This window comes from Acomys russatus, chromosome 30 (genome assembly GCF_903995435.1).
Source record: "Acomys russatus chromosome 30, mAcoRus1.1, whole genome shotgun sequence".
Classification (NCBI taxonomy): Eukaryota; Metazoa; Chordata; class Mammalia; order Rodentia; family Muridae; genus Acomys; species Acomys russatus.
In genome coordinates, this window is record NC_067166.1 from 19,586,417 (window position 1) to 19,605,126 (window position 18,710).

At 45.2% G+C, this 18,710-nt stretch overlaps 1 pseudogene; it reads right to left on the reverse strand.

Moving 5' to 3' along the window:
* LOC127212236 (cysteine protease ATG4B-like) overlaps positions 1-18,488 on the reverse strand; it is a 61,066-nt pseudogene extending 42,578 nt beyond the window's left edge.
* Between the last annotated feature and the right edge of the window lie 222 nt (positions 18,489-18,710).

Consider the following 18,710-nt stretch of genomic DNA (forward strand, 5'->3'; position numbering starts at 1 on the left):
GGATCAGTCCTTGGGAGGGCAGGGACAGGCAATATAATGCTTTCTGGCACATAAAAATCCCTCACCTATGTTCTCAGCATTTGGGAGTTCCAGAACACACACTGGGCTGCACAGTGATGCCTTGTCTCAAAATGTAAGCACTAAGAAAGTCTGCATTTGAGGAGATCTGAGTAATGACAGAAATCAAAAGTATCTACTTTGCTTCCCCTCTGTATGTGCACAAATGTAACCACGTGGAGAAGAGTTGTCAGATGGCCATCTGGAGGCTCCCCAGGAGGAGGCTGGGAAGGACGCGCCCAGGGCCCCATCCCTAGTAACTGCAGCACTCCCTTCTGCACATCTTCAGGGGTTGCCAGGCTGCTCAGATTTTAGAAGGCAACTAACCCTGTCATGGCATCGGGGTATTGTCTCAGGCACTGTCAGGCATGGGAGGTGCTGTCAGCTGCTTTAGCTTGGTGGTGTATACACAGTCTTCAGCCACAAAAAACCGAAAACTGTTATGTTTCAGGATAATGAATAGAACTGAGGGTTATCATATTAGGTAAAAAAAAAGGTCAGATCCAGAAAGACAAATCTATATCTTTTCTCATATGTGGAATCTTGGCTGTGTGTGTGTGTGTGTGTATGTGTGTGTGTGTGTGTGTGTGTGTGTGTGTGTTTTGCATGTAAACATGTATGATATGAAGAGGAGTGGAAGAGCAGGAGAGAGAAGGTGGAAAAGGAGCTGACAACAGTCAAACCCACTTGGACAAAAATGTCATTATGAAACACATCGCTTTGAGTATTCATACATTATATACATTTAAAAACAAAACAATTGTGTAGATAGAATGGCTGTAGCAAATTATTATGCATTGTACTTTTTTAAAATTAAGACCTGCTTTCAGTTTGTTTTGTTTTGCTTTGCTTTGCTTTGCTTTGCTTTGAGACAGGGTCTCCCTGTGTAGCCCTGGCTGCCCTGGAACTCACTATGTAGGCCAAGTTGCCCCTGAACTTACAGAGCTCTGCCTGCCTCTGCCTCCCAAGAGCTGTGATTAAATAGTATTAGCCCAGCTAGTACTTACCTTGAGGCTTGTTCTCTAGAAGTAGTTCCCAAGCCTTCCTTAAAACAAGGACTGGGAGAGCAGACATCAGTCTCTGGGCCATAACCTTTGTGATGCTGACCTGGGAGAGAGCAGGCATCAGTCTTTGGGCCATAACCTTTGTGATGCTGACCTGGGAGAGTGGACATTATTCTTCTGGTCCTAGCATTTACAGTGTTAACCAGAATTAAAGATGGCTGATGTTGAGAAAGGCAAGAAGATTATTGTTCAGAGTTATGCCCAGTGCCACACTGGAAAAGGGAGGTAAGCTAAGGCTGGACCAAATCTCCATGGTCTTTCTGGGTGGAAGACGGGTCAGGCCCCTGGATTCTCTTACACAGATAGCAACAAGAGCAAAGGCATCACCCAGGGAGAGAGTATCTGACAGAGTATTTGGAGAATCCCACAAAGTACATCCTTGGGACAGAAATGATCTCTGCTGGAAATAAGAAGAGGAAAAGCAGGATGTGGTGGTGCACACCTGTAACCCCAGCACTCGGGAGGCAGAGGCAGGCAGATCTCTGTGAGTTCGAGGCCAGCATGGTCTACAAAGCAAGTCCAGGACAGCCAAGGCTACATAGGGAAACCCTGTAGAAAAAGAAGAAGGAAGAGGAGGAGAGGAGGAAGAGGCGGAGGAGGAGGGGAGGAGGAGGAAGAAAGGGGGAAGACCTAATAGTTTATCTTTAAAAGGCTACTTTTATTTATTACAAAACAAATGTGTCGTGGCTTTTAATGTGTCCCCTAATTTAATTCATACACCGGAATTCAGATCATAAACGGCTAACTATGTTTTTGTTAGACAATCCTGATTTAAGTAAAACTGACTTGTAGTAAAGTGGATGTGACCTTTTTAAAAATAAATAAATAAATAAATAAATAACAACACACAGGAACCAGCAGCGGTTAAGACAGTAACCTCTGGGCTTCCTCCCCAAGTATCACGTTCATGTCTAAGAAGAGACACGCAGATCAGCATGTTTAACAAATATCCCAGTGGTGTTTATCGTTGGAGTTTGCAATCCCAGAGAGCTTTAGAACTATATCTGCATAGACGCGGGTGAAATTTCAGAGCTCCCGGGGGAGTCTCAGAAGGACACAGGGGTTATGTGTTGGAGTTCTGTTCATAACCTTTGGGCTCAGGACGCTTGGATTCAAACTTGAGCTCTCCTGTCATTTCACTTGTGTGTGAGCTACACAATATGATTTATCTCCTAAAATTATTTTTTGAGAGTTAACAAGCTAATTTTGTAAACCACCTGGCATATTATAAGCACTCAGTGGGTTTCACTTTCACTATTATTCTTTGGATGTGCCCCATGTTAACAATTGGGATACAATGAATAAGATGCAGCTCCCAGCTGGGCATGGTGGCGCACACCTTTGATCCCAGCGCTTGGGAGGCAGAGACAGGCAGATCACTGTGAGTTCGAGGTCAGCCTGGTCTACAAAGTGAGTCTAGGATAGCCAAGGCTACACAGAGAACCCCTGTCTCTAAAAACCAAAGGGGGGAAAAGGAAGGAAGGAAGGAAGGAAGGAAGGAAGGAAGGAAGATGCCATGGGTGGGACAGGGTCCCAATGTGCAGAGACAGACGGAAACAGGCCACTGGGCAATCCATGGAACTCATAGAATTCCATAGGATTTATGGAAGCAATATGAACTAAGTGTGTTGAGCTCAGTCAGTACCTGGACAGGCTTCAACTCTGACGCCCCCCCCCCCCCATGATCTTCTGCCTATCAGCATCAGTTCACAAGATGGCACAGTCTCTTCATCTGGAGGTAGTTTGCTCTCAGGAGATAGGTTATCTCTTCTTTAGAAATTCATTCCTCATTGGCCAGGTGCCTGTCTAGTGTTCCAACCATCCTGGACCAATCCCTGGATAAAGGAGATAGTGGGGATGGAGGATGCTAGGAATTGGGAGAGGAGAGTGGCCTGAATGAAAGAATAAAAGAAAAGTAACATAACTCCTGCACTAGCCCACCTCTTGGTCTGACAGGAGGAAAGCCGAAAGAACATTGGCACAATTTAATAACAATTCTGAATTTTGTCCAGACATTAATAAGGCCAATGAAATCTCAGTTAAGAATAGTACTCTAGGTTTGCTAAGGCAAAATAATGTTCTTTATTATTCAGACAGGTACCATTCTAAACTTCCAATCCTTATTTCAGGTTATTTATCCCAAAATAACTTTAAACTCTATGGATATTTGAAATGAAAACAGATGAATTCCCACTTCATTTGCCTTAGATATTACATGAAGTCTAAATGAATTTCATGCTTGGGTTTTAAAAATGAAACACATTGCATTTTTTATATGCATTTGTTCGGTATCATTACAGATTGGACAATCTTATAGAATTTCCCCAATCCCTCCTGGTTAATTCTAGTGCTGAGTTTTTATAAGTCGGTCTCTTAAAAATTGCTTCAGAAAAGAGTGAAGTCACGCATCAAGCTAAATCATAACAACACTACAGAGTTCAGTAATCTACAAAGCCTAGGGAACCATAATTTTCCCTACAACGTACGCATATTTTTAAAAAGAAAATATTATAAGAAAAAATTGGGTTGGAAGGATTGGATAGTAAAATTGCAGGCCAGTTTGCCTAGCCCAAAGAGAAACTTCTGGAGCCTATCGCCTCAGTTCTTATGTGCTTCTGTGAGAACACGCCATGTTAAAACATTCTGAACAGGAAATGGCAGCACACCCCCTATCTCGAGGGCCAAGTCCTGCAGCTCACCCGCCATCAACATTCTGCCATCTTGAAAGGGGGGTATCTAATGTTCCAGGCAAGAGGAAGGAAATGAAATAGAGACTAGCATGGCTGGAGATACGAAAGGGTTGGATCTTGGTTTGGTTATTGGCTTGGATAAGCCACTTGGTCTCTTTTCTTATATGTAAAATGGGGGTCTATGAAGATTAGAGGGACTGAGATAGATAGATAGATAGATAGATAGATAGATAGATAGATAAAGATAAACACATACATACATACATACATACATACATACATATATACATATGAGAATACCTACAATTGGAAAGTGTTCCGTAGATGGTACCTACCACTGCTGTGGAAAAGGGCAAGGGAATAGTCCAGTCAAGATTTCTGCCCAGTAATCTACCTTGGGAATGGTCTCAGCTGGGTTTCTGGGGGGCTGGATGTCATGCCCAGCCTTGTGGTCCTCCTAATCCATGTCCTGTAAGTTTGGCGCCTTCCCTTTTGCCCTATGTGCCCTTTGACCTTATTGCCCTTCTTCTGCTTGCCTAGCCAATCATCTCTCAGGAATGAGCCCAACTGGTGAGCTGGGAAACTACCCCACCACCACTACCACCACCACCAATCCCTGGTTCTGGTTCATAATGTCTGCTGCCCACTGTGGTGCAAACCCTCCCACCATGCTGATTCCAAGTCACCTGCTTATCTTCTGTAAGTGCTGCCTGTATCTAACGGCTTTCTTCCAAGTGTGGGAAAAAATGAGCAGCTTTACAGTGAGGGGTTCAAGGTTTACCTCAGCAGTCATGAGTCACATGGGCACCTGTAGCCTTGACAGTCTGCGATGACAAAGCCAGTTCTTCTTCCCCAAACCATATCTTTTCTCAAACCGACCTGGAAGGTAGACACGAAATCTCAGTTAACGGGCTTTGCATAAAACACTGACCAACACTCCTCAATATTACCAAGACTGGAGGCTATAGATGGTTCACTAGTTGAGTGCAATGGACCAGAAGCTCCATTCCCAGTACTTACACAGTGGCTCACAACCGTCTGTAACTCCAATTCCACGGGGATCATATGCCCTCTTCTGGCCTCCACGGGCAGTGCAGCATACAGAATGTAGACCTACGTGCAAGCAAACACCCATTAGACGTAAAATAAAATGATTGTCAAGGCCATTCCAAACAAGTAAAGCGTAAACACTGTGGCAGCCTAAGGAAGAGTAAGAACTACATACAATGAGGTACCCTGGACACAATTCTGGAATAGAAAAGAACGCTAGTAACAGCTAAGGAAAGTAAGCATTGGCTTTCATTAAAGCCAGCTGTGTGGGACGGGCGTGGTGGGACGGGTGTGGTCCCAGGATCCTGACACAGAGAGGTGGGTCTCTGTCAGCTGAAGACCAGCCTGAGTTGCATAGAGAGTTCCAGGACCATCACTGCTAAATAGAAAGACACTGTCTCAAAACAAAACAAAACAAACAAATCAACCAAACAACAACAGACTGTGTTGGAGGGAGACCTCAAGACAGCAGTGGGCTAGTGCACTGAGCAAGAACGATGTTTAAAATACATAATCTTACACTTACACCCAAATACGCTGATGTCAATGATGAGACCCAACACTTTGTATCCTAAGAACAATATATGGATATGGGTTTATTAACTGTAAAATATGCCACATTAGTGGCTGGTGTGAGATGTTAATAACGGGAAACCGCTTGTGGAACGTGGAAATTGACTTGCTATCTTTTCAATTTTTCCAAGAATTTAAAGCTATTCTAAAATAAAAGGTTGGTGTTAAAAAATGTTTCTGTCCACAGCCTAAGGAGACTCCACCCACCGGTCAGAGGTCTAGGGGAGGGGAATAAAGAGGGAAGGAGGGCGGGAACAGGAAGGTAAGAGCAAGGGAATTACAATAGAGATATAATGTAAGTAAATTATAATTTAAAAAAAGATTAGTAAAACTATATATGTGTATATATATGTATGTATGTATGTGTGTATATATACCTAACAGTGGACCCCCTAGGACCAGTATGCTAGAATCCAGCTGCCCTGAGTTCCTATCAACAGAGACTTGAGGTCCTGTGGGGGCAAACAAGAAGCTGCCCTGCACTGTGCAATCCACACCTGGAGCTGCTGAGGGCACAGACTGCAGTGAGGAACACACCCTGACTCCCCCCCCCCACCCCCCCCCCCCCCAGCTCTGAATTGCAAGACACCCGTGCGTAATTCTCTCAGCACATCCAACCCAATTCTCTCGTCCCCTCTTGCCGTCTGGTTTTTTTTATCAAGTACTTGGAGGGAGGCATCTAACCAGCGTGGACACCTGATGACAGCCTAGCTCTGTAGCTCCCTAGGTGTATATATGGTCTTGATCGAGTTCTCCATGCTTTAGGCTCTTGGACTGTAAAATGGGAGTGATGGGATATCTTCACATAGGTTTTTGGCTTTGGGGCAGTTGACATGAGTCTGAGTTCGAGCTAAGAACAGTGCAGCTTAGGGAGCAGAACACACACACACACACACCCGAAGCACCTGCTTTGAGCTGATGACAGAACTTCAGCCCATCTTAGCTCCAACTAACCTTTGCTCCTTGCTGCCCTCTGGCATCCTCAGTCTTGGGGTAAATCAGTGTATGTAGACGCTAGGTGTTCTCTTTTGGACATCTTTGAACCTGCAATCTCCTAGCCCCGCCCCCTCCCCCCGCCCCTCCCCCTCCTTGCTTTAGTTTCGTTTGAAAGCCTGCCACTCTGCATAAATCGGTGAGAACAGCCCCAGGAACCGGACGCTGTTTACTCAGGAACGCAAATATTTAGAATTTGAAAGGACACTCAACTTTCCCTTTGCTGTTTTCTCTTTTCTAGCCACCTTGGAAGGAAGGGTCGGGGGGTGATGAAGAACCTCCACCCAAGACCGCGGTTCCAAAGACGCAGCCGTAGGAACCGAAGCGAGCCAGAAACTCAATATGTTTAGGGCTCCCTTGTGAAAACACACAAAAACAAAAATAAGAATGCCTCCTGCCGCTCCAACATCCCCTTTCCTCTCATGCCCACCCCCTGCCCCGCGCCCCACCATCCTCTTTGAAAACAGATGGGAAAAGCCAACTGTTGATGACAGTCGCTGGGGACTCAGGGGATGTCCCTGGTGTAGAAGAAGTGTGCTGGTTCACAAAAGAGGAACTCTGTCTTGACTGACAAGCCCTTACAAACAAAAAAACCACAAGTAAACTTGTGTGGGGGGGGGGTGGACATTTGTGCGCATGCTCACATGCTAATGGGTGAACTGGAGTTGGGAGTTGAACAAAAGTCTGGATTTGATTTGTAGGGCCGCGAGTTGTCTTGAATGTTTTGAGGAAAGTTTAAGGATTTGGAAGCTATTTGAGAATTAGAAGTTTTATTTGAGGGGCATTTACGGATTAAGAGCTGATTATTTGGGAAGCATTAAGAACCAGACTCCATTCTCAGCCGCTTTCAGGAATCCTCTTTGTTTTGAAGTCTGAAGCTCTGGAGATTTGAGACTTGGGATGAGTAAGGACGAAGCTATGGAAAAGAAAAGGACAAGAGTAGGCTCCCGCCCCCACCTGCACCCCCCGTGGCACTAACCAGCCACATGCCACTCTCCAGAATGTAGACTCCATATTTGCAGACCACGTGAGAAAGACACTTCCTTATTAACCTGCTGGAAGTAGCAGGTATTCCATCTAATCATAATTTCTTATATTGCTCAAGAGGTTATAAATCTTGTCAATGTGTGTATTCCCTTCTCACAGGTTATTTGTGTGACCTTCACATCCATATTTTGGTGGTCCTGTGAAGTTGGTTTGTTTGTTTTAGAAATTTATAAGTATGATTTTGGTTTTTTTTTTTTTTTTTTTGGAACAGGATCTCTTGTATCTGAGACTGGCCGTCAGCTCACCGAATAGCACAAGATGACTGTGAACTTATTTTTTTTTAAAGACTTATTTACTTTTGGGGACCCGTGTGTATGTGGTCACCACATGCATGAAGTGCCCGAGAAGCCCAAAAGAAAGTGCTGGATGCGCTGGAACTGGAGTCATGGGTAGTTGTGAGTCACTGATGTGGGTGCTGGGAACTGAACCCAGGTCCTCTGAAAAAGCAGCCAGTGCTCTTAACCCCTGAGCCTTGAACTTCCAAACTTCCTTCCCCAACTCCAGAATGCTAGAATTACAGGCATGTGCCATGACACCTGGTTTCTCCAGGGTAGGCAAACACAAAACTAACCCAGCTACATCTTCCAGTCCCCCTAAGTACTTTTTAAATATAGTATTTCAGATGTAGGGAAGAATAATAACATAGAAAGCTCCTTTGATGCCTTTCTAGATTCTTCCTCGCTTGCTCTCCCTGCTATACTTGGTCATCTCTCTCTCTCCCTCTCACCACCCCCCCCCCACATACACGCACGCAGGTACACACACACACACTACAAAACTGAGTTGTGATTTCTCCAATTTTATATGACTGATAATTTTCTAAACTTGCCATTCTTGGCGCTTTTTAGCCTCAGTAGTATATATTTTAACAAACTATGAGATGCGGTTTGTTCGCTGTAATGGCCACAAACTGAATCCCACTGTATGCACACACCGCAAGTTATTCTTCCACTCTGAGGGAGCCCTCTGTAGGGTTCCACGTATTAACTCTTTTTCTGGTCAGGGTTGACTAAGCACATTCACGCCCCAAATGTGTGTCACCGTGTCTTCTCATTTTCACTTTTTTTTTTTTTTTTTTTACAGAGCTGCAGACTTTTAGTAGAATTAAATCTGTTCATTGTGTCTCTGTGATTCCAGAAGTTGCTTCAAAACAGATAACATATTCAGTTTTCCAAGGAGCTAAGTATTCATTCCTGCCTTCGTATTTGGCCCTGTGATTTTCTGATTTTTAAATTTTCTTTTTACCTTAGTTCTCCCCCCCCCCACCCCCCCTCAGAGCTGAGGACCGAACCCAGGCCCTTGCACTTGCTAGGCAAGCGCTCTACCACTGAGCTAAATCCCCAACCCCTTACCGTAGTTCTTAACACCATAGGGAGAGTGGTGGGAACACACACGCTCCCCCTATAATTCGTACTTCGTCTTCCAAAGGGTTTGTTCCGTTACACTAGTCTGTAGTGGTTTTTGTTTGTTTGACCTCTTTTTTACATTCTGAAGATTTATTTGGTAGCACCCTGTTCTGTTTAATTGATAGCTATGTTTAGTGTTACTTCTGTATTTGGGTCTTATTTTCATTATGATTGTTTCAACAAAGTATGTCCAAAGTTCCTCTTTTTTAAATATGATTTGAACAGGTTGTGGTGGGACGCACCTTTAATCCCAGCACTCAGAAAGCAGCGACAGGAAGCTCTCTATGAGTTCGAGGCCAGCCTGGTCTACAAAGTAAGTTCTAGACCAGCCAAGGCTACATGCTGGGATCCTTTCTCTAAGTAAATAAACAAACAAATAAAATAAAAATGATTTGGTTTTCTTACCCATTTATGTTTTTATCAAATTAACTAAAATTTCATAGAGCATTGGGTAATTTTATGTTGAATTCTTAAATCAGAATGTGCTAAAACTACATATTAATCTTGGGAAATTTTGACATTTATTCTGTTGACTTGTCTTCAAAGCAGTTTCTTGTTATTTTCTTTGTCTTCTTAGTGCACAATCAATTAAACTATATGCATATGTATATATATATATACACTCATATGTACTATATGCATTTTTAGGTAAACATGAAATAATAGCTATGGTTTTGCTGTTTGCATTAATTGGGCTTGGTGTCAGAATTATGCTTGCTTCATAGACTGTTCCAGCCAGCTCTGATACACGTGGAGGCAGACACTGTCAGTGTGAGCGGGTACTTGTCTGACCTTATTGGTGAATTGCGGTAGAGCGGGCCCATGGCTCCCAGCCTCCTATCGGAAACCAGCCTGCCCACACAGAACGTGCTTTCCAACTCGCAACTCAGCCATTCGTTTTACAGGGGCACCTCCATATGGAGAGCATGTGGCGATTCCGTGCTGTCTGCGGCAGAGAGCGCGGGTAATTCTAAGTTTTAGTTTTGAAAAACCCATGGTTGCCACACATCCAAGCCACATCCTCAAACCCTGCATTTATTAGCTATAAAACTGCTCTTTTTTCATTCCCATCTGTCTAATTTCCTTGCCTAACAAACTCAATTAATTTTGACTTTCAGTGCAAGGAAAGGGTGTCATGTGTTTGGCTCCCTCAACCCCCAGGAGTGTAACATAGCATTAAAAGGGACACCAATGCCGGTATAAGATAGATCATAGGGGGCCAGAGAGATGACTTAGTAGGTAAAGACACCTACTACCAACCCCGGTGACAAAACCTGATCCTCGGGACCCACTCGGTAGAAAGAAAGAACTGCCTCCTAAAAGGTGCCTACTGACTTACACTCATGTAGGCAACACACACACACACACACACACATACACGCACACACATTTAAAAATTTTTAAACCTAATAAAACTTTTAAAAATAGATGGTGGGAGAACAATATTCAAAGATAATGAGAGGCAATGGTGATATGACTGTGAACATCCCAAAGCCATTGGTATGACATATTGATGTGACATACATCTCAATAAAAGGCTTAGGAAGGGGCTAGAGTGGGAGGGAGGCCAGCCAATAAAATGACGAGTGGCCATCTTAACCTAGTCGGCATCAAATCAGGGAGAAACGCTGCCTCACAAATCAAGGTAGACTGTGCCTGAGGAGTGACGCCTGAGCTCAGCCGCTGGCCTCCACACGGGCACACACACATGTGCTCAGAAAGTTGTTTTGTACCAACAAGATCGTAGATAGAAACTTTTTTTTTTTTAAAGACAGTAATTGTTTCAAAAATTAAAGTGCATTTCAAAACAAAAGTCTTCTCCAAGTGTATTGTAGTGAGTGAGGATATTCTTAAATAGTTAAAAGAATATTCTTACATTTAAAATAGACTCTAATGTCATCTGTAATTTTGGATACCATTTTTTTCTGGAATTAATTATCACCATATAGTCTTCAAATTTAATGATGTAACTTATTAAAGTTATTGTATAGTTTCAAAAATTTTTAATTCTTAAATCTTAAATCTTTAGAAGTTACCAAGAAGATTGACCAACTATTAAAAAAAAGAGAGAGAGAGAGATGCTGATCACATTAGCAAACTTCTTCACAGTGTAATAGAGGCTTGAAGACAGTGAAGACAATCTGCAGTAGGTTAACAACTAAAATAAACTCTATTCCCAGATAAACTATTGGGTCAAAAGTTAGCAAGAAAGACCCTCTTCATGCCATCGTCCCCTGTACACAGAATTCCTACAAAGAATAATAACATCAGAAACATATGAAGGAAATAGACTGAAATTTAAAGTCATCAAAGTCAAAACTAGATTCTTTGAAAATGCTAATAAAATAAATAAACTATCTTTGAACATGATCCCCCCCCAAAAAAATGGGGTGGGAAGGAGAGGGATAGAGAGATGGCTGAGCAGTGAGGAGTTCTTGCAAAGGACTGGGCTTGAATTCTTAGCACCTACATGGTGGTAACAACAGTTCCAAGGGATCTAGACTCCACAAGCACTGCAGGCATGAAGTGCACATAGATACAGGCAGGCAACAACACATGCACACATGTAACATGTAAAATAAAAGTACTTTTTTAAAGACAGAAAATATACAGCTGCAGAAACTGAGAGTAAAAAAGCAAATGCAAACATAAAGACTTTTGAAATTGTGCAGTACTTTTAAATAAGTTAATCATTAAAATTTGAAGACTACAAGATGGCAATTAATCCCAGTAATAAAAAAACGGTATCCAAAACTACAGATGACATTAAACATCTATATTGCTTCTTAACATCAAAGAACTGAATTTTCATTTAGAAGACCCAAGTCACTGAAAGAGTGGGCATCTAAGCACACTACACAAACTGCTCCAAAGCAAAGCAGAAAAGCCCAAGCCATCTTACCTCTTGGTCCCTGGGTCCTCGCTCCCATTTCTTGGCTGTTTGTAGCTCCCACCTCACTGTGCTGCTGTGATCCCAGGACATCAGGCATCCCTTCCAATAACCTAAACTCATCATCCCCTCGCTCCTCTCCTGCATCACTCCTGCCTCTTCAGCTTCTCCCTGGAGCCCTGCATAACTGGCACTTCATCTAGCCACGCATGGACCATCACCTCTTACCTTCCCGTTTCTTTCTTTCCAGTGTTCGGACTTCAATGAACACTCTCACATCTGACCCCTCATTTCTTCATCTCCCCACGTCCCTACCACCCCTCAAGCCCACTGCTCTCCTCTGCTCTCATTTGAAATTCCTCTTCAGTTCCTTAATACCTCTGTCCCTTTCCCCTGGGTCAGAGGCTGCCAACCAGACCCTGATTGCTTTTAAATCCAAATTTCCGCCTATTTTGAACCCGCAGCCCAATCTTAAAGTTCAGGGTTGGAAGCTTCTAATAATGCCATCAGTTGCCTGCTACTGTGTTGTGGAACACTGAGAGTTGCTCCTCCCACCTGCACGCTGGTACCCACTAACCAGCCTTGCTTCCTCAGTCTCTAGAAACCATTGGTGTACTCTGTAAGACCAACATTTAGCGTCCATATGTCAAGGCGACACAAAGTATCAGTCTGCCTGCCTGCGCCTGATTTATTTTCCCTTGTTCAACACACTTGCTTTACTTTCCGCCCAGTTTATTTTTCAATATTGCATTCGTTTTATCTATAGTTATTATTTATCTTATTTGCTTTGTGAGAGAGCACGCACGTGTATGCCACGGCACGCTTGTGGAGGGTCTCTCCTTCCATCAGGTAGGTCCTGAGGAACGTCATCAAGCTTGGTAGCAAGCACCCTCAGCTCTCTAAGCCAGTGGCTGGCCCCCTTGATTTTTCTTCACTAATCTTCATGGCAAAATTATTTGAAAGAACTGTCTACACTCGCTGGTACTCTTTTTCACTCATTCTGTTTATGAGGAGATTCCCAGGTAGCCTCACCTGTGCCTCGCCCCGAAAACCACCTTTTCAAATTCCTTCAAATGGTACTTTCTATTCATTCGTAGTTGCTGTGTTAAAGCACAGGCAACCACTCTCTACTTTTGGGCACCTGGAATACTAGCCCATCTTTATGCCCAGTGCCCTCGACCGGAGCATCTTCTCTCTGAGTTCTCAGTGTTAGAACGCCAAGAGCATCCTGCTCTTCGTCCCTCCTCTGTTTGTAGTCATTGCTTTTCTTACCTAGATGTGCATGACTTCACCCTGCTGCTGCTGCTAATTAACATGCAGCAATACCCAAATTTCCATCTCTCGCCCGCACTTCTACCCTGTGCATTCAACTGTCTGCTAGTCATCTCTGCCTGGTTAGCTGACAGGTACCTCCAACTGGACATGTCCCACTCTGAACTCCCAGCCTTTCCCCACATAGTCCACCTTGGATTCCCCTACCCCAATGTCATCCTTCAGTCCCTTCCACCATCACTCTCTTTTTCTTCTACGTTCCACACCCCGCCCATCGGGAAATTAAAAACACAGCACAAACCAGACTGTTTGGCACTGGTTTCATCTGTTGTGAGGTTTTTGTTTTGTTTTGTTTTGTTTTTTTGAGAAGGGTTTCTCTGTGTAGCCTGGCTGTCCTGGACTGTCTTTGTAGACCAGATTGACCTCGAACTCACAGAGATCCGCCTGCCTCTGCCTCCCGAGTGCTGGGATTACAGGCGTGTGCCACCGTGCCCAGCATCTGTTGTGATTTTTCTCTTAAGTTTCTGTTTCTGGACTCAGTTCCAGCAATAGCTTCATGGCTGGTCTTCCCCCTTCTCACCTTCCTACCTGCAGTTGAGAGCCTTTCTTATTAATTTCTTAAGTCAGCATGCAAAATAACATATTTCATTATGGCATTTCCATACACATAGAAGCACCATTGTGCTTTGCTAGGGCCTTTCAAGTGAGCCAAGGCACGTCATTCCTCTACTTGGCCTTCTATCCCTTACCCCGGTAACAGGTTCACAGCACTTCCTCTTCAGCCTCTATACCTCACACCCCATTAAACTCTGGCTTCAACTGTGAGTCCTTCCTTCTTCGTCACTTTGCTCCATCCACACCCAGCAAGCGGTATGCTGGATACCCAGCGCTGTGGCCACCTTCTGCAGATGCCTGTGTGGGCTGTTCTGCAAAAGGCATCTTCTCAAGGTGGCATTCCCTAGTAAACTTTCCACTGCCACACTGCTCCTCACCAGGCCCCACTTTTACTTCTACTCATGCTGTGGCTTGAGTATACACGACCCCCCCCCACCCTTACCCCACCCCATTCATTCCCTAGAGTGTAGTCCACAGACTCGCATGGGAGTTGGAGGTGAAGACTTTGGGGGGAGGGGGGTTTAGTTTGGGAGAGGCATCTAGGTGAAGGCCCCAAATGGCACTAGTGGCTTTATAAATAGAGCAAGAGAGACCCACACTAGCATGTTGGCTCCATCTCGGCAAGGAACTCCTTTGCCATGTTATCTTACAGCGGAAAGAACTGCACAAGATGCGGAGCAACACCAAGTGTCGGGACCTCACGGTCTCTAGGCTATGACCAAAGAAACCTCTATACAGCTGTACAGCTCTCAAGTGTCATAGCAACATGGAACTAGTCGAGACAATCACATGCCGTACAGTTCATCCATGGAAAGTATACAATTCAATGTCTTTTTTTTTTTTTTAGTATAGTCACCGAGTTGTGCATGCATAACCACAATCAATTTTAGAACATTTTGTTGTTTCTAAAAGAAACCTCATTGTAATCAGTCACTCTGTTTCTTTTCTATCCCCCTCTCCCCAGCCTTGAGCAAACTGTTCGACTGTGTCTTAGCTGGCACTGTTGACGCAGTGATTTCAATTCCTCGATGTCTCTCCAGAAATAGGCTGGTTGGATCTCGTGCTGATTGTACTTACTATATTATGCCTCAAACCATCTACACCAATTTTATAATACGAATGTGTAGATTGTTTTCTCCATAACCCATCAACACTGATTTTCCATCTATTTTTCGTTTTCTATCTAAGGTTTTTCGGACACACCTCTCACTAATTAGCCCAGGCCAGCTAAGGATTGATGGCAGGTGCCACCTATCTGCCCGATTTCACTATTTTGCAGGATGGAAGATCTCACACTATAAGCTTAATTTTCATTTTTCATGTATCTGTTGACCATTCACTTGTATACCTTCCTTGAAAAAAAAAATTTATTCAGGTCTTTGACCATCTTTTTTACTGTATTATTTGTTTTCTTACTATTGAGTTATTGCATTCCTTGTATAGTTTGGATATCACTCTCTTGTACGATGAATGATTTGCAAATATCCCCCTTCGCTTGATGGGTTATCTCTTCAGTGTTGCTGATGTCCTTGGCTGTGTAGAAGCTCTTCAGTATGATAAAACCCCACTTGCCTGTTTTGGGGTCTGTTGCCTGTGAATTGCAAAACTTTAAAATTGTTGTTGTTGTTGTTGTTATTATTATTATGATGATTATTATGGTTTTTCGATACAGGGTTTCTCTGTGTAGCCTTGGCTGTCCTGGACTTGCATTGTAGACCAGGCTGGCCTGGAACTCACAGGTATCCACCTGCCTCTGCCTCCTGAGTGCTAGGATTAAAGGTTTGTGTAAATAGATCAAAATTACAAAACAAAACAAAATAAACAAACAAACAAAAAAAACCCCAACTGTTCCTTAGATAACACAAGTGGGGGGAAGAGAAGAAGGAAGCCGGTGAGGAGCTGGGGGAGGGGTACTGTATTAGCAGCTGCTAGGAGACAGAGCCAAAAACCATGTAGCAATGCAAAACAAAAAGCCATTACCGAAGTTTGCTTCATACAGGGTCCATCAGAGGTCATCAATTCTAAGCGAACCTCCATGAACGAACCAGTGTATCATTTTGGAAGCTCCCAGACACAATTGGTGCCAGCTCAGCCCCAAGTGTTGCTGCAACTTGAACCAGCTAGTGGCCTGGCTACTGAAGGTGAGTGGTTAAGGTTCCCAAGAAGAGAGTAAACAGAAAGAGAGTGGGTGGAGCGCCAGCAGCCGGCTTAAAGGCTTGACTCCTCTGAGGTGGCAGTGAGTGTGGAGTCCTGAGTGGTGGCACTATGAAATCAGCAAGCCAGTTCTCCCCTTATGGCCTCCGTTTCCACCACTGCCGCTCTTCCAATACAAGCATCCAAGGGAAACTAAGCAGGATGTCAGAGCAGGCGCAGGGACTAAGGGTTCGAGCAAACAAAGGAGGAGACTGAAATTGCCCATCAAGAAGGTTAGCTACAGCAATCCATCCATTGGTGCAGTGTGGTAACTGTGCAAGGAGACGCCTAAAACAACAGAGGCAAAAGCTGCCGTCAGTTTCACATAATCAGCATTTTAAGAATTTATTTGTTGGGGCTCTGCAGTTAAGAGTGCAGTTGCCTTTGTAGAGGCCCAGGTTTGATTCCGGACACCCACATGGTGGCTCAAAAAACCATCTGTAACTCCAATTCCACAGGATCCAAAGCATTCTTCTGAGCTCTGTGTGCACCAGGCACGCACGTGGCGCACATACATAAACGCAGGCAAACACTCATACACACAAAATACATATATTTGTGTATTTAAATATACACATTTAAAAGTACTTCACTTTTCTCAGGGGTAGATATTTATCTAGTCTCTGTAGACATTTTTGAGGCCCTGGAAGATTTTTTTTTTTAAATCTTCAGTCCAAATATTGCTACATGCAGCCCCTGAGCTGCAAAGTACAAATTAACCTTTTGTAAATTACAGTCGGAAGGGATCCGCTGAATAAAGGCTTTTTCCTGCGCAGAATCCACATGGTCCTCCAACCCCAACTTCCCCGGTCATCAGCTGCCACCCTGCTCCTAAAAAGACCAGGAGGTTCACTGGGACGTGTGAAGTCTCCTCACAGCACATTTTAACCCCGTGGCTCCCCTCTGACGCCTCTGACCTTTAGTAGGGGTTGGGGGTGGGGGGAAGAAAAGCTGCCCTTCCGTCACCCCACCCTGTCCCCTTCGTTTTCTAAAAAGCACAGGTTTGGAGAGAAACGTTCTTCATTTGTGGCATGATTTCTTGGCCAGAGCTTGGGCCTGTGTGGGGATTTGAAGGGAGATGGGCATCACGGGCACCTACAAAAAAATCCCCACCCGGTGAGGTAGGGAGGGATACTCTGTCTAAAGAAGCTGATGAGACTGGGCTGTTCACTGTGTGTAGTCCTAGGCTATGATGCAGGAGGATGGATGAAGAGAAAAAAGATGGAGTTGGAGGGGGGAGGGGGAGGGGCGGCCCTGAGCAATTCAATAGCGCTTTGATTTAACAACTCCAAGCCTTTTGAAACATTTTGCCAGGAAAGGCTTGCCATCAACACGTATAATCTCTTATCAGAGGCCCCTGAAAGCCGGGGCCTCGGGGTTAATTCCCCCATCGCAATGAGTTTGAATCAGCTCTAAACCCGCAATGACATGAAAGCGCCTTGGCCTCGGGCCGCACAGAACCCACTGAGATCCTCCGGCCGGGGAGGATTACGGGGCCTGTTCCCCGGCGGGCTCGCCCGCAGGACGGGCAGGCTCAAAAGAAAAAGAATAATTAGGGATAATTGCTTGTGTCCAAACACAAGCATTAAGGCCCCCTGTTCCCCTTTGGGACTTTGTGAGCCAGAGTGAAAGAGACACCCCCTGTTTTGACAGCTGGACCAGCGACCTGGATCGCTGACCGAGAGAGGAAGCGCTAGCACGAGCTGGTGGGAACCGCGCCGAGCGGGGCCGCGGGTGGGCAGAGGGCTCTCCGGGATGGGCGCGGCACGAGTCCACGCACGACGTCCGGGTGTGCGCTTCTCCTTTCCTGCCATCGCAAAGGTGTGGGTGTCTTTGTCGTCCTGCGACCTGGGAAGCCCGCTGCAGTGCGTGGACAGTGAGCTAGCACTGCGTAACCAAGCCAGTGCCCTGTTGCTTCGCAACCTGCGGCCAACGGTGGCACAAGGACCCCGGGACACAGAGGCTGCAGATCCAGCGATTACACTAGTCAACTTCACACGCCCATCCCCACGAAATCTCCACCAACACACACACACACACACACACACACACACACACACACACACACACACGGGAATATTCGATCCCACCTCGCTCAGCGTGGGGCGGCCTGCGCCACATTTGGAGACACCCAAGGAACAGGGTGGTCCCAACCACATCTGGATACGTTCTTAAAGCTGAAGCCCGCGTAGGAGGCTTCTGTTCGTGGCTCGGAAGCGACAAGAGCATTAAACACAAGTAGGGAACCGATTTAGCGCTCACCCACTACGTGGGGTCGCTTCAACACCGCCTGGCTGGGTGCTGAATCCTGGAATCGGCTTTCCCAAGAGGACACTGCATAGCCAAGCCTAGGGGAAGCCAGCCTCTGAGTAACCCAATGGTCCAGCAGCCTGGCTAGTTTGTCTTGCCTAGTTCAGAATGTTCTAGTGCCCAAGGCCAAGACAGGCCCTGACAGGTCCTCAAAGAAAGACAAGGGTGGGGCGAAATGAGCCCTGTGCCCGCGGGGATGTCGGAGGAACCCACCCCTCAAGGAACGATGGTGTGCAAAGGCTACCTTGAACACCTGGACCACCCACGCTACAACCGAGACCTGAGAAGGCTCAGTGCCAGCATGGCACACAGACTCGGACCGATTCATGGTCAAGAGTCCACAGCCCTGCCACCCCTAAGAAACGAGCCATTTCTCCCTTTCCAAAACGCGGATTGCAGTGAGGTTGAAAGATGAGCGGGGAAGCGGCTCCGCGGACGCACGGCCATGAGTGATTAATTAACGGAAAACCACATCCGAGAAAAAAAAAAAGTTTTCTGAAAGGAGCCGAGTCCGAGAAGGGCTCCGGTCCCTGCAGCTGTGGCCCAGACA